Source organism: Nerophis ophidion, unplaced genomic scaffold, assembly GCF_033978795.1.
Source record: "Nerophis ophidion isolate RoL-2023_Sa unplaced genomic scaffold, RoL_Noph_v1.0 HiC_scaffold_411, whole genome shotgun sequence".
In the NCBI taxonomy this organism is placed as follows: domain Eukaryota; kingdom Metazoa; phylum Chordata; class Actinopteri; order Syngnathiformes; family Syngnathidae; genus Nerophis; species Nerophis ophidion.
The window spans coordinates 20,001-30,000 of NW_026907327.1; positions in this window are offsets into that span (position 1 = coordinate 20,001).

Genomic DNA, 10,000 nt, shown 5'->3' on the forward strand with positions numbered 1-10,000 from the left:
TATTGAATGGAAGTCAGCACAAAAAAGCTGAAAATATGACAAAGTGTCAAGGAGGGTGTCGCTTCCAGAAGGCCCGCCCGCCTTGGATCGACACCCGGCTAAGAAACATGAAAAAAGTCCCTCTATTTGATGGAAGTCAGAGGGAAAAAAAGCTGGAATTTTTCTAAGTGTCAAAGTCGGGATTTTTTCTAAGTGTCAACTTTTGGAGTACCAACCCTTCCAAAACAAAGTCGGGATTTTTTCTAAGTGTCAACTTTTGGAGTACCAACCCTTCCAAAACAAAGTCGGGATTTTTTCTAAGTGTCAACTTTTGGAGTACCAACCCTTCCAAAACAAAGTCGGGATTTTTTCTAAGTGTCAACTTTTGGAGTACCAACACTTCCAAAACAAAGTCGGGATTTTTTCTAAGTGTCAACTTTTCGCGTACCAACCCTTCCAAAATAAAGTCGGGATTTTTTCTAAGTGTCAACTTTTAAAAGTCGGGATTTTTTCTAAGTGTCAACTTTTAAAAGTCGGGATTTTTTCTAAGTGTCCACTTTTGCTGTACCATGCCCTCCAGGGTCATAGAAGCCCCAGAGTGAGACCTAAACAACCGGGCCGAGTGATGTCATTTGGGGCCCTATTTTGAGTCATTTTGTGGGATTTCGGTGACGCCGAGGAGCGAAGCAGGTGTTCCGGGAGGGGGGTGCCTGTCCCTTTAAGAAGGCCGGCTTGCCGTGGATCTACACCCGGGTAGGGAATTCAAAACAGGTCCCTCTATTTGCTGGAAGTCAGCACAAAATATAGCTGTACATTTGCCCAAGGCTCTAAAGAGGGAAAGGCAACTTTAAGCCTAAAAAGGAAAGCGGGGATTTGGAGCCCTCCGGTGGACTTCCGCCGCCGCTGCACCCTTAGCTGGAAGTCAGTGCCAAAAAAAAAAAAAGAAGCTGCGAATAGTGTCCATGTGCCTGTCCTTTTAGGAAAGCCGGCTTGCCGTGGATCTCCACCCGGGTGGGGAATTCCAAATAGGTCCCTCTATTTGATGGAAGTCAGCAACAAAAAGCTGGAATTTTTCTAAGTGTCAAGGAGGGTGTCGCTTCCAGAAGGCCCACCCGCCTTGGATCGACACCCGGTTAAGAAACATGAAAAAAGTCCCTCTATGTGATGGTAGTCAGCAACAAAAAGCTGGATTTTTTCTAAGTGTGAAGGAGGGTGTCGCTTCCAGAAGGCCCACCTGCCTTGGATCGACACCCGGTTAAGAAACATGGAAAAAGTCCCTCTATTTAATGGAAGTCAGCACAAAAAAGCTGAAAATATGACAGAGTGTCAAGGAGGGTGTCGCTTCCAGAAGGCCCACCCGCCTTGGATCGACACCCGGTTAAGAAAAATGAAAAAAGTCCCTCTATTTAATGGAAGTCAGCAACAAAAAGCTGGATTTTTTCTAAGTGTCAAGGAGGGTGTCGCTTCCAGAAGGCCCACCCGCCTTGGATCACCACCCGGTTAAGAAAAAAGAAAAAAGTCCCTCTACTTAATGGAAGTCAGCAACAAAAAGCTGGAATTTTTCTAAGTGTCAAGGAGGGTGTCGCTTCCAGAAGGCCCACCTGCCTTGGATCACCACCCGGTTAAGAAAAATGAAAAAAGTCCCTCTAGTTAATGGAAGTCAGCAACAAAAAGCTGGATTTTTTCTAAGTGTCAAGGAGGGTGTCGCTTCCAGAAGGCCCACCCGCCTTGGATCACCACCCGGTTAAGAAAAAAGAAAAAAGTCCCTCTACTTAATGGAAGTCAGCAACAAAAAGCTGGAATTTTTCTAAGTGTCAAGGAGGGTGTCGCTTCCAGAAGGCCCACCTGCCTTGGATCACCACCCGGTTAAGAAAAATGAAAAAAGTCCCTCTAGTTAATGGAAGTCAGCAACAAAAAGCTGGATTTTTTCTAAGTGTCAAGGAGGGTGTCGCTTCCAGAAGGCCCACCCGCCTTGGATCACCACCCGGTTAAGAAAAAAGAAAAAAGTCCCTCTAGTTAATGGAAGTCAGCAACAAAAAGCTGGATTTTTTCTAAGTGTCAAGGAGGGTGTCGCTTCCAGAAGGCCCACCTGCCTTGGATCGACACCCGGTTAAGAAACATGGAAAAAGTCCCTCTATTTGATGGAAGTCAGCAACAAAAAGCTGGATTTTTTCTAAGTGTCAAGGAGGGTGTCGCTTCCAGAAGGCCCACCCGCCTTGGATCACCACCCGGTTAAGAAAAAAGAAAAAAGTCCCTCTACTTAATGGAAGTCAGCAACAAAAAGCTGGATTTTTTCTAAGTGTGAAGGAGGGTGTCGCTTCCAGAAGGCCCACCTGCCTTGGATCGACACCCGGTTAAGAAACATGGAAAAAGTCCCTCTATTTGATGGAAGTCAGCAACAAAAAGCTGGATTTTTTCTAAGTGTCAAGGAGGGTGTCGCTTCCAGAAGGCCCACCCGCCTTGGATCACCACCCGGTTAAGAAAAAAGAAAAAAGTCCCTCTACTTAATGGAAGTCAGCAACAAAAAGCTGGATTTTTTCTAAGTGTGAAGGAGGGTGTCGCTTCCAGAAGGCCCACCTGCCTTGGATCGACACCCGGTTAAGAAACATGGAAAAAGTCCCTCTATTGAATGGAAGTCAGCACAAAAAAGCTGAAAATATGACAGAGTGTGAAGGAGAGGGTCGCTTCCAGAAGGCCCACCTGCCTTGGATCGACACCCGGTTAAGAAACATGGAAAAAGTCCCTCTATTTGATGGAAGTCAGCAACAAAAAGCTGGATTTTTTCTAAGTGTCAAGGAGGGTGTCGCTTCCAGAAGGCCCACCTGCCTTGGATCGACACCCGGTTAAGAAACATGGAAAAAGTCCCTCTATTTGATGGAAGTCAGCAACAAAAAGCTGGATTTTTTCTAAGTGTCAAGGAGGGTGTCGCTTCCAGAAGGCCCACCTGCCTTGGATCGACACCCGGTTAAGAAACATGGAAAAAGTCCCTCTATTTGATGGAAGTCAGCAACAAAAAGCTGGATTTTTTCTAAGTGTCAAGGAGGGTGTCGCTTCCAGAAGGCCCACCTGCCTTGGATCGACACCCGGTTAAGAAACATGGAAAAAGTCCCTCTATTTGATGGAAGTCAGCAACAAAAAGCTGGATTTTTTCTAAGTGTAAAAGTTGGGATTTTTTCTAAGTGTCAACTTTTGGTGTACCAACCCTTCCAAAATAAAGTCGGGATTTTTTCTAAGTGTCAACTTTTGGTGTACCAACCCTTCCAAAATAAAGTCGGGATTTTTTCTAAGTGTCAACTTTTGGTGTACCAACACTTCCAAAATAAAGTGGGGATTTTTTCTAAGTGTCAACTTATATAGTCGGGATTTTTTCTAAGTGTCAACTTATATAGTCGGGATTTTTTCCAAGTGTCAATTTATAAAGTGGGGATTCTTTTCCAAGTGTCAACCTGTAAAGTGGGGATTTTTTTTCCAAGTGTCCACTTTTGGTTCACCATGCCTTCCAGAGTCAAAGAAGCCCCCGAGTGAGACCCAAAAAACCGGACCGAGTGATGTCATTTGGGGTCCTATTTTCAGTCATTTTGTGGGATTTCGGTGACGCCGAGGAGGGAAGCAGGTGTCAAGGGACAGGGGGGTGCCTGTCCCTTTAAGAAGGCCGGCTTGCCGTGGATCTACACCCGGGTAGGGAATTCAAAACAGGTCCCTCTATTTGCTGGAAGTCAGCACGAAAAAGCTGGAAATATGACAGGGGGAAAAAAAAAAGAAGAAGCTGCAATGATGGCAGAGTGTCCATGTGCCTGTCCCTTTAAGAAGGCCGGCTTGCCGTGGATCTCCACCCGGGTGGGGAATTCCAAATAGGTCCCTCTATTTGCTGGAAGTGCCCCCCCAAAAAGCTGTCCATTTCCCCAAGTTTTTAAGGAGGGAAAAGCCACTTTAAGCCTAAAAAGGAAAGCGGGGATTTGGAGCCCTCCGGTGGACTTCCGCCGCCGCTGCACCCTTAGAAGAAAAAGCTGCACTTATGGCAGAGTGTCCATGTGCCTGTGCCTTTAGGAAGGCCGGCTTGCCGTGGTTCTGCACCAGGGTAGGGAATTCAAAATAGGTCCCTCTATCTGCTGGAAGTCAGCACAAAAAAAAGCTGGAAATATGACAGAGTGTCAACTTTTAGTGTAATAGACCTGCGAAAGTCAAAGTCGGGATTTTTTCTAAGTGTCCACTTTTGGTGTACCAACCTTTCCAAAATAAAGTGGGGATTTTTTCTAAGTGTCCACTTTTGGTGTACCAACCTTTCCAAAATAAAGTGGGGATTTTTTCTAAGTGTCAACTTATAAAGTCGGGATTTTTTCTAAGTGTCAACTTATAAAGTGGGGATTTTTTCTAAGTGTCAACTTATAAAGTCGGGATTTTTTCCAAGTGTCAACTTATAAAGTGGGGATTTTTTCCAAGTGTCAACTTATATAGTCGGGATTTTTTTTCAAAGTGTCAACTTGTAAAGTGGGGATTTTTTCCAAGTGTCTACTTTTGGTTCACCATGCCTTCCAGAGTCAAAGAAGCCCCCGAGTGAGACCCAAAGAACCGGACCGAGTGATGTCATTTGGGGTCCTATTTTCAGTCATTTTGTGGGATTTCGGTGACGCCGAGGAGGGAAGCAGGTGTCAAGGGACAGGGGGGTGCCTGTCCCTTTAAGAAGGCCGGCTTGCCGTGGATCTACACCCGGGTAGGGAATTCAAAACAGGTCCCTCTATTTGCTGGAAGTCAGCACGAAAAAAAGCTGGAAATATGACAGAGTGCCCCAAAAAAAAAAAGAAGCTGCAATGATGGCAGAGTGTCCATGTTGCTGTCCCTTTAGGAAGGCCGGCTCGCCGTGGATCTCCACCCGGGTGGGGAATTCCAAATAGGTCCCTCCATTTGCTGGAAGTGCCCCCCCAAAAAGCTGTCCATTTCCCCAAGTTTTTAAGGGAAACAAAAACCAGGGTTGGGGTTGGATGCATCACACTGTAAGTCTCGGCTGCAGCCAGAAGCAAGTATTAAAAAGATAGACATCAACCATCATTTAAAAAGGGGAAAACAAATCCATTCATCAATAAATCATATCCAAATTTAAAAAAAGAGGCAGCTCAAAAGAGAGGGTGTGTGTCCAGCAGAAAATAGGCATGATAAACAAAGAGGGCTGGGGTTTGGAGGAGGGCAAAATGTCCCGCAGCCGGCCGCCCGAGTTCCGGGATGCCCAGCACGTCCATAACGCACCCCGCAAAGTCAAACTGGAAGTGGAGGGGAAAAAAGCTGGGAAAGAAGTTAAATGTCCTCAAAGTGTTCCAAAATCAGTCCCACAAGTCCCGCAGCTGGCCACCCGAGTCCAGGGAAGCCCGGCACCTCCGTAACAAGGCCCGCAAAGTCACACTGCAAGTGGGGGAGAAAAGCTGGCATAGTAGCCAAAAGTCCTCAAAGTGTTCAAAAATCAGTCCCCCACCAGCCCCGCAGCTGGCCACCCGAGTCCAGGGACGCCCGGCACAGCCGTAACGCACCCCGCAAAGTCAAACTGCAAGTGGGGGAGAAAAGCTGGGGGAAAATCCAAAAGTCCTCAAAGTTTTCAAAATCCGCACCCGGGACTGAGTCCAGCAAGTCCCCCCGGTCCCAAAAATGCCATTTTTTTCAAAAAATACCCAAAAAATGCGGGGGCCGGATTTCGGAACCGGCGTACCGCTTTCGGCCCGCGTGCCCTAGATTGGAGACCGATGTCAAAAATGGACGCCGGTCGGGTATTTTTTTCCTTGGGGTCTATAGAGAGTAAATCCGGAGGAAAATTGGCCTTACGAGCAAAGGGAGGGATTTTAGGGGGCATAACGTCCAGCCGCCTGCCTCCCGGGTCCCGGGGAAGAGAAAGTCCAGAAAACTCATAAAATCATGCCCAGCATGGAGATCCACAAGTCCCGCCGCAGGCCCGAGGCTTCCCGGGTCCCGGGAATGACCAAAAGACACCCAGGAGTGGACCATCGAAAGTGGGAGGGAAATGGAGGGAAAGTCGGGAAAAAGGTCCAAAATGGGTTGAAAATCATATGATCCCACCCAGGGTAGAGTTCCACAAGTCCCGCAGCGAGCTGCACGAGCCGCAGGAACACCGGGAATGACCAAAAGGCACCCAGAAGTGAACCAGCGAAAGTGGGGGAAAAATGGAGGAAAAGGAGGAAAAAGTACCAAATTGTTTAAAAATCCTACCCAGGATGGAGTTCCACAAGTCCCGCAGCGAGCTGCACGAGCCGCAGGAACACCGGGAATGACCAAAAGGCACCCAGAAGTGAACCAGCGAAAGTGGGGGAAAAATGGAGGAAAAGGAGGAAAAAGTACCAAATTGTTTAAAAATCCTACCCAGGATGGAGTTCCACAAGTCCCGCAGCGAGCTGCACGAGCCGCAGGAACACCGGGAATGACCAAAAGGCACCCAGAAGTGAACCAGCGAAAGTGGGGGAAAAATGGAGGAAAAGGAGGAAAAAGTACCAAATTGTTTAAAAATCCTACCCAGGATGGAGTTCCACGAGTCCCGCAGCGAGCTGCACGAGCCGCAGGAACACCGGGAATGACCAAAAGGCACCCAGAAGTGAACCAGCGAAAGTGGGGGAAAAATGGAGGAAAAGGAGGAAAAAGTACCAAATTGTTTAAAAATCCTACCCAGGATGGAGTTCCACGAGTCCCGCAGCGAGCTGCACGAGCCGCAGGAACACCGGGAATGACCAAAAGGCACCCAGAAGTGAACCATCAAAAGTGGGGGACAATTTGAGAAAAAGTTGGAAAAAGGTCCGAAATTGATTAAAAATCCTACCCAGGATGGAGTTCCAGAAGCCCCGCAGCGAGCTGCGCGAGCCGCAGGAACACCGGGAATGACCAAAAGGCACCCAGAAGTGAACCATCAAAAGTGGGGGACAATTTGAGAAAAAGTTGGAAAAAGGTCCGAAATTGATTAAAAATCCTACCCAGGATGGAGTTCCAGAAGCCCCGCAGCGAGCTGCACGAGCCGCAGGAACACCGGGAATGACCAAAAGGCACCCAGAAGTGAACCATCAAAAGTGGGGGACAATTTGAGAAAAAGTTGGAAAAAGGTCCGAAATTGATTAAAAATCCTACCCAGGATGGAGTTCCAGAAGCCCCGCAGCGAGCTGCGCGAGCCGCAGGAACACCGGGAATGACCAAAAGGCACCCAGAAGTGAACCATCAAAAGTGGGGGACAATTTGAGAAAAAGTTGGAAAAAGGTCCGAAATTGATTAAAAATCCTACCCAGGATGGAGTTCCAGAAGCCCCGCAGCGAGCTGCACGAGCCGCAGGAACACCGGGAATGACCAAAAGGCACCCAGAAGTGAACCATCAAAAGTGGGGGACAATTTGAGAAAAAGTTGGAAAAAGGTCCGAAATTGATTAAAAATCCTACCCAGGATGGAGTTCCAGAAGCCCCGCAGCGAGCTGCGCGAGCCGCAGGAACACCGGGAATGACCAAAAGGCACCCAGAAGTGAACCATCAAAAGTGGGGGACAATTTGAGAAAAAGTTGGAAAAAGGTCCGAAATTGATTAAAAATCCTACCCAGGATGGAGTTCCACAAGTCCCGCAGCGAGCTGCACGAGCCGCAGGAACACCGGGAATGACCAAAAGGCACCCAGAAGTGAACCATCAAAAGTGGGGGACAATTTGAGAAAAAGTTGGAAAAAGGTCCGAAATTGATTAAAAATCCTACCCAGGATGGAGTTCCAGAAGCCCCGCAGCGAGCTGCGCGAGCCGCAGGAACACCGGGAATGACCAAAAGGCACCCAGAAGTGAACCATCAAAAGTGGGGGACAATTTGAGAAAAAGTTGGAAAAAGGTCCGAAATTGATTAAAAATCCTACCCAGGATGGAGTTCCAGAAGCCCCGCAGCGAGCTGCGCGAGCCGCAGGAACACCGGGAATGACCAAAAGGCACCCAGAAGTGAACCATCAAAAGTGGGGGACAATTTGAGAAAAAGTTGGAAAAAGGTCCGAAATTGTTTAAAAATCCTACCCAGGATGGAGTTCCAGAAGTCCCGCAGCGAGCTGCGCGAGCTCCGGGACCCCCGGGAATGACCAAAAGATACCCAGGAGTGAACCAGCGAAAGTGGGGGACAATTTGAGAAAAAGTTGGAAAAAGGTCCGAAATTGTTTAAAAATCCTACCCAGGATGGAGTTCCAGAAGTCCCGCAGCGAGCTGCGCGAGCTCCGGGACCCCCGGGAATGACCAAAAGATACCCAGGAGTGAACCAGCGAAAGTGGGGGACAATTTGAGAAAAAGTTGGAAAAAGGTCCGAAATTGTTTAAAAATCCTACCCAGGATGGAGTTCCAGAAGTCCCGCAGCGAGCTGCGCGAGCTCCGGGGCCCCCGGGAATGACCAAAAGATACCCAGGAGTGAACCAGCCCAAGTGGGGGACAAATGGAAGAAAAGCCGGGCCAAGTCCAAAAAAGTTGGATTTTTTGCCAAAGTGTCAACATGCGTGATTTTGTCAGAGTGTCCACTTTTGGGATTTTTTCAAAGTCCAACAACGAGAGAGGCCTGGCCTCCAGCCTGTCTAGCCTCTTCCATGAGACACTTAGAAAAAATCCCGTGCAAAAAAAGTGGATTTTTTCTAAGTCCAACAACGAGAGAGGCCTAACTTCCAGCCTCCTTAGCCTCTTTCTTCCGTGGAGCAAAAGTTGGATTTTTTGCCTAAGTGTCAACATGCGTGATTTTGTCAGAGTGTCCACTTTTGGGATTTTTTCTAAGTCCAACAACGAGAGAGGCCTGGCCTCCAGCCTGTTTAGCCTCTTCCATGTGACACTTAGAAAAAATCCCAGCCAAAAAAAGTGGATTTTTTCTAAGTCCAACAACGAGAGAGGCCTAACTTCCAGCCTCCTTAGCCTCTTTCGTTCACATACTTAGAAAAAAATCCCAGCGCCAAGCCCAATGCATTTCAATGGGATTTATTTTTCGAGCCGGATTTTTTCTAAGTCCAACAACGAGAGAGGCTTGAGTTCTAGCCTACTTTAAGCCTCTTTCGATTTTCCCTGTTTTTACCAGGTCTACCAAAACACCCCCATCACGTTAGTAGGTGCGCCAGGCTTAGACAGGCCGAATTGGCAGGAAATGTGTCCGAGTCAAAGTGAGCTATTTTGGGACTCAAAAGTTGGATTTTCCCCCTCTTTTCGATGGTTCTTTTTTCGAATGGTTCTTCCAGGCTCTGAGGACAGGGGCTCACGCGGACATGCGTGGCCGCCTAGGGGGCGCTATCTCGGACACATTTAGGGACATGGACACCCTGGAAGAACAAACATAAAAATTTTTTCGACCTGATTTCAGACCAGCCTCTTTCTTAAGGACTTCCAGGACTCGAGCGACAGGGGCTCGGTCCTGAGTGCGCGCCCGGCCAGGGGGCGCTATCCCGGACACATTTCGGGACATTTAAACCATGGATGGACAAACATAAAAATTTTTTCGACCTGATTTCAGACCAGCCTCTTTCTTAAGGACTTCCAGGACTCGAGCGACAGGGGCTCGGTCCTGAGTGCGCGCCCGGCCAGGGGGCGCTATCCCGGACACATTTCGGGACATTTAAACCATGGATGGACAAACATAAAAATTGAAAGACCTGATTCGACCCAGCCTCTCGGGGCTTTTCCCAGGGCCGGAGCGACAGGGGCTCGGTCCTACGGCGTGCCCGCCTAGGGGGCGCTATGACGGACACACCAGGGGACACGGACACCCTGGGTGGACAAACATAAAAAATTGAAAGACCTGATTCGACCCAGCCTCTCGGGGCTTTTCCCAGGGCCGGAGCGACAGGGGCTCGGTCCTACGGCGTGCCCGCCTAGGGGGCGCTATGACGGACACACCAGGGGACACGGACACCCTGGGTGGACAAACATAAAAAATGGAAAGACCTGATTCGACCCAGCCTCTCGGGGCTTTTCCCAGGGCCGGAGCGACAGGGGCTCGGCCCTACGGCGTGCCCGCCTAGGGGGCGCTATGACGGACACACCAGGGGACACGGAC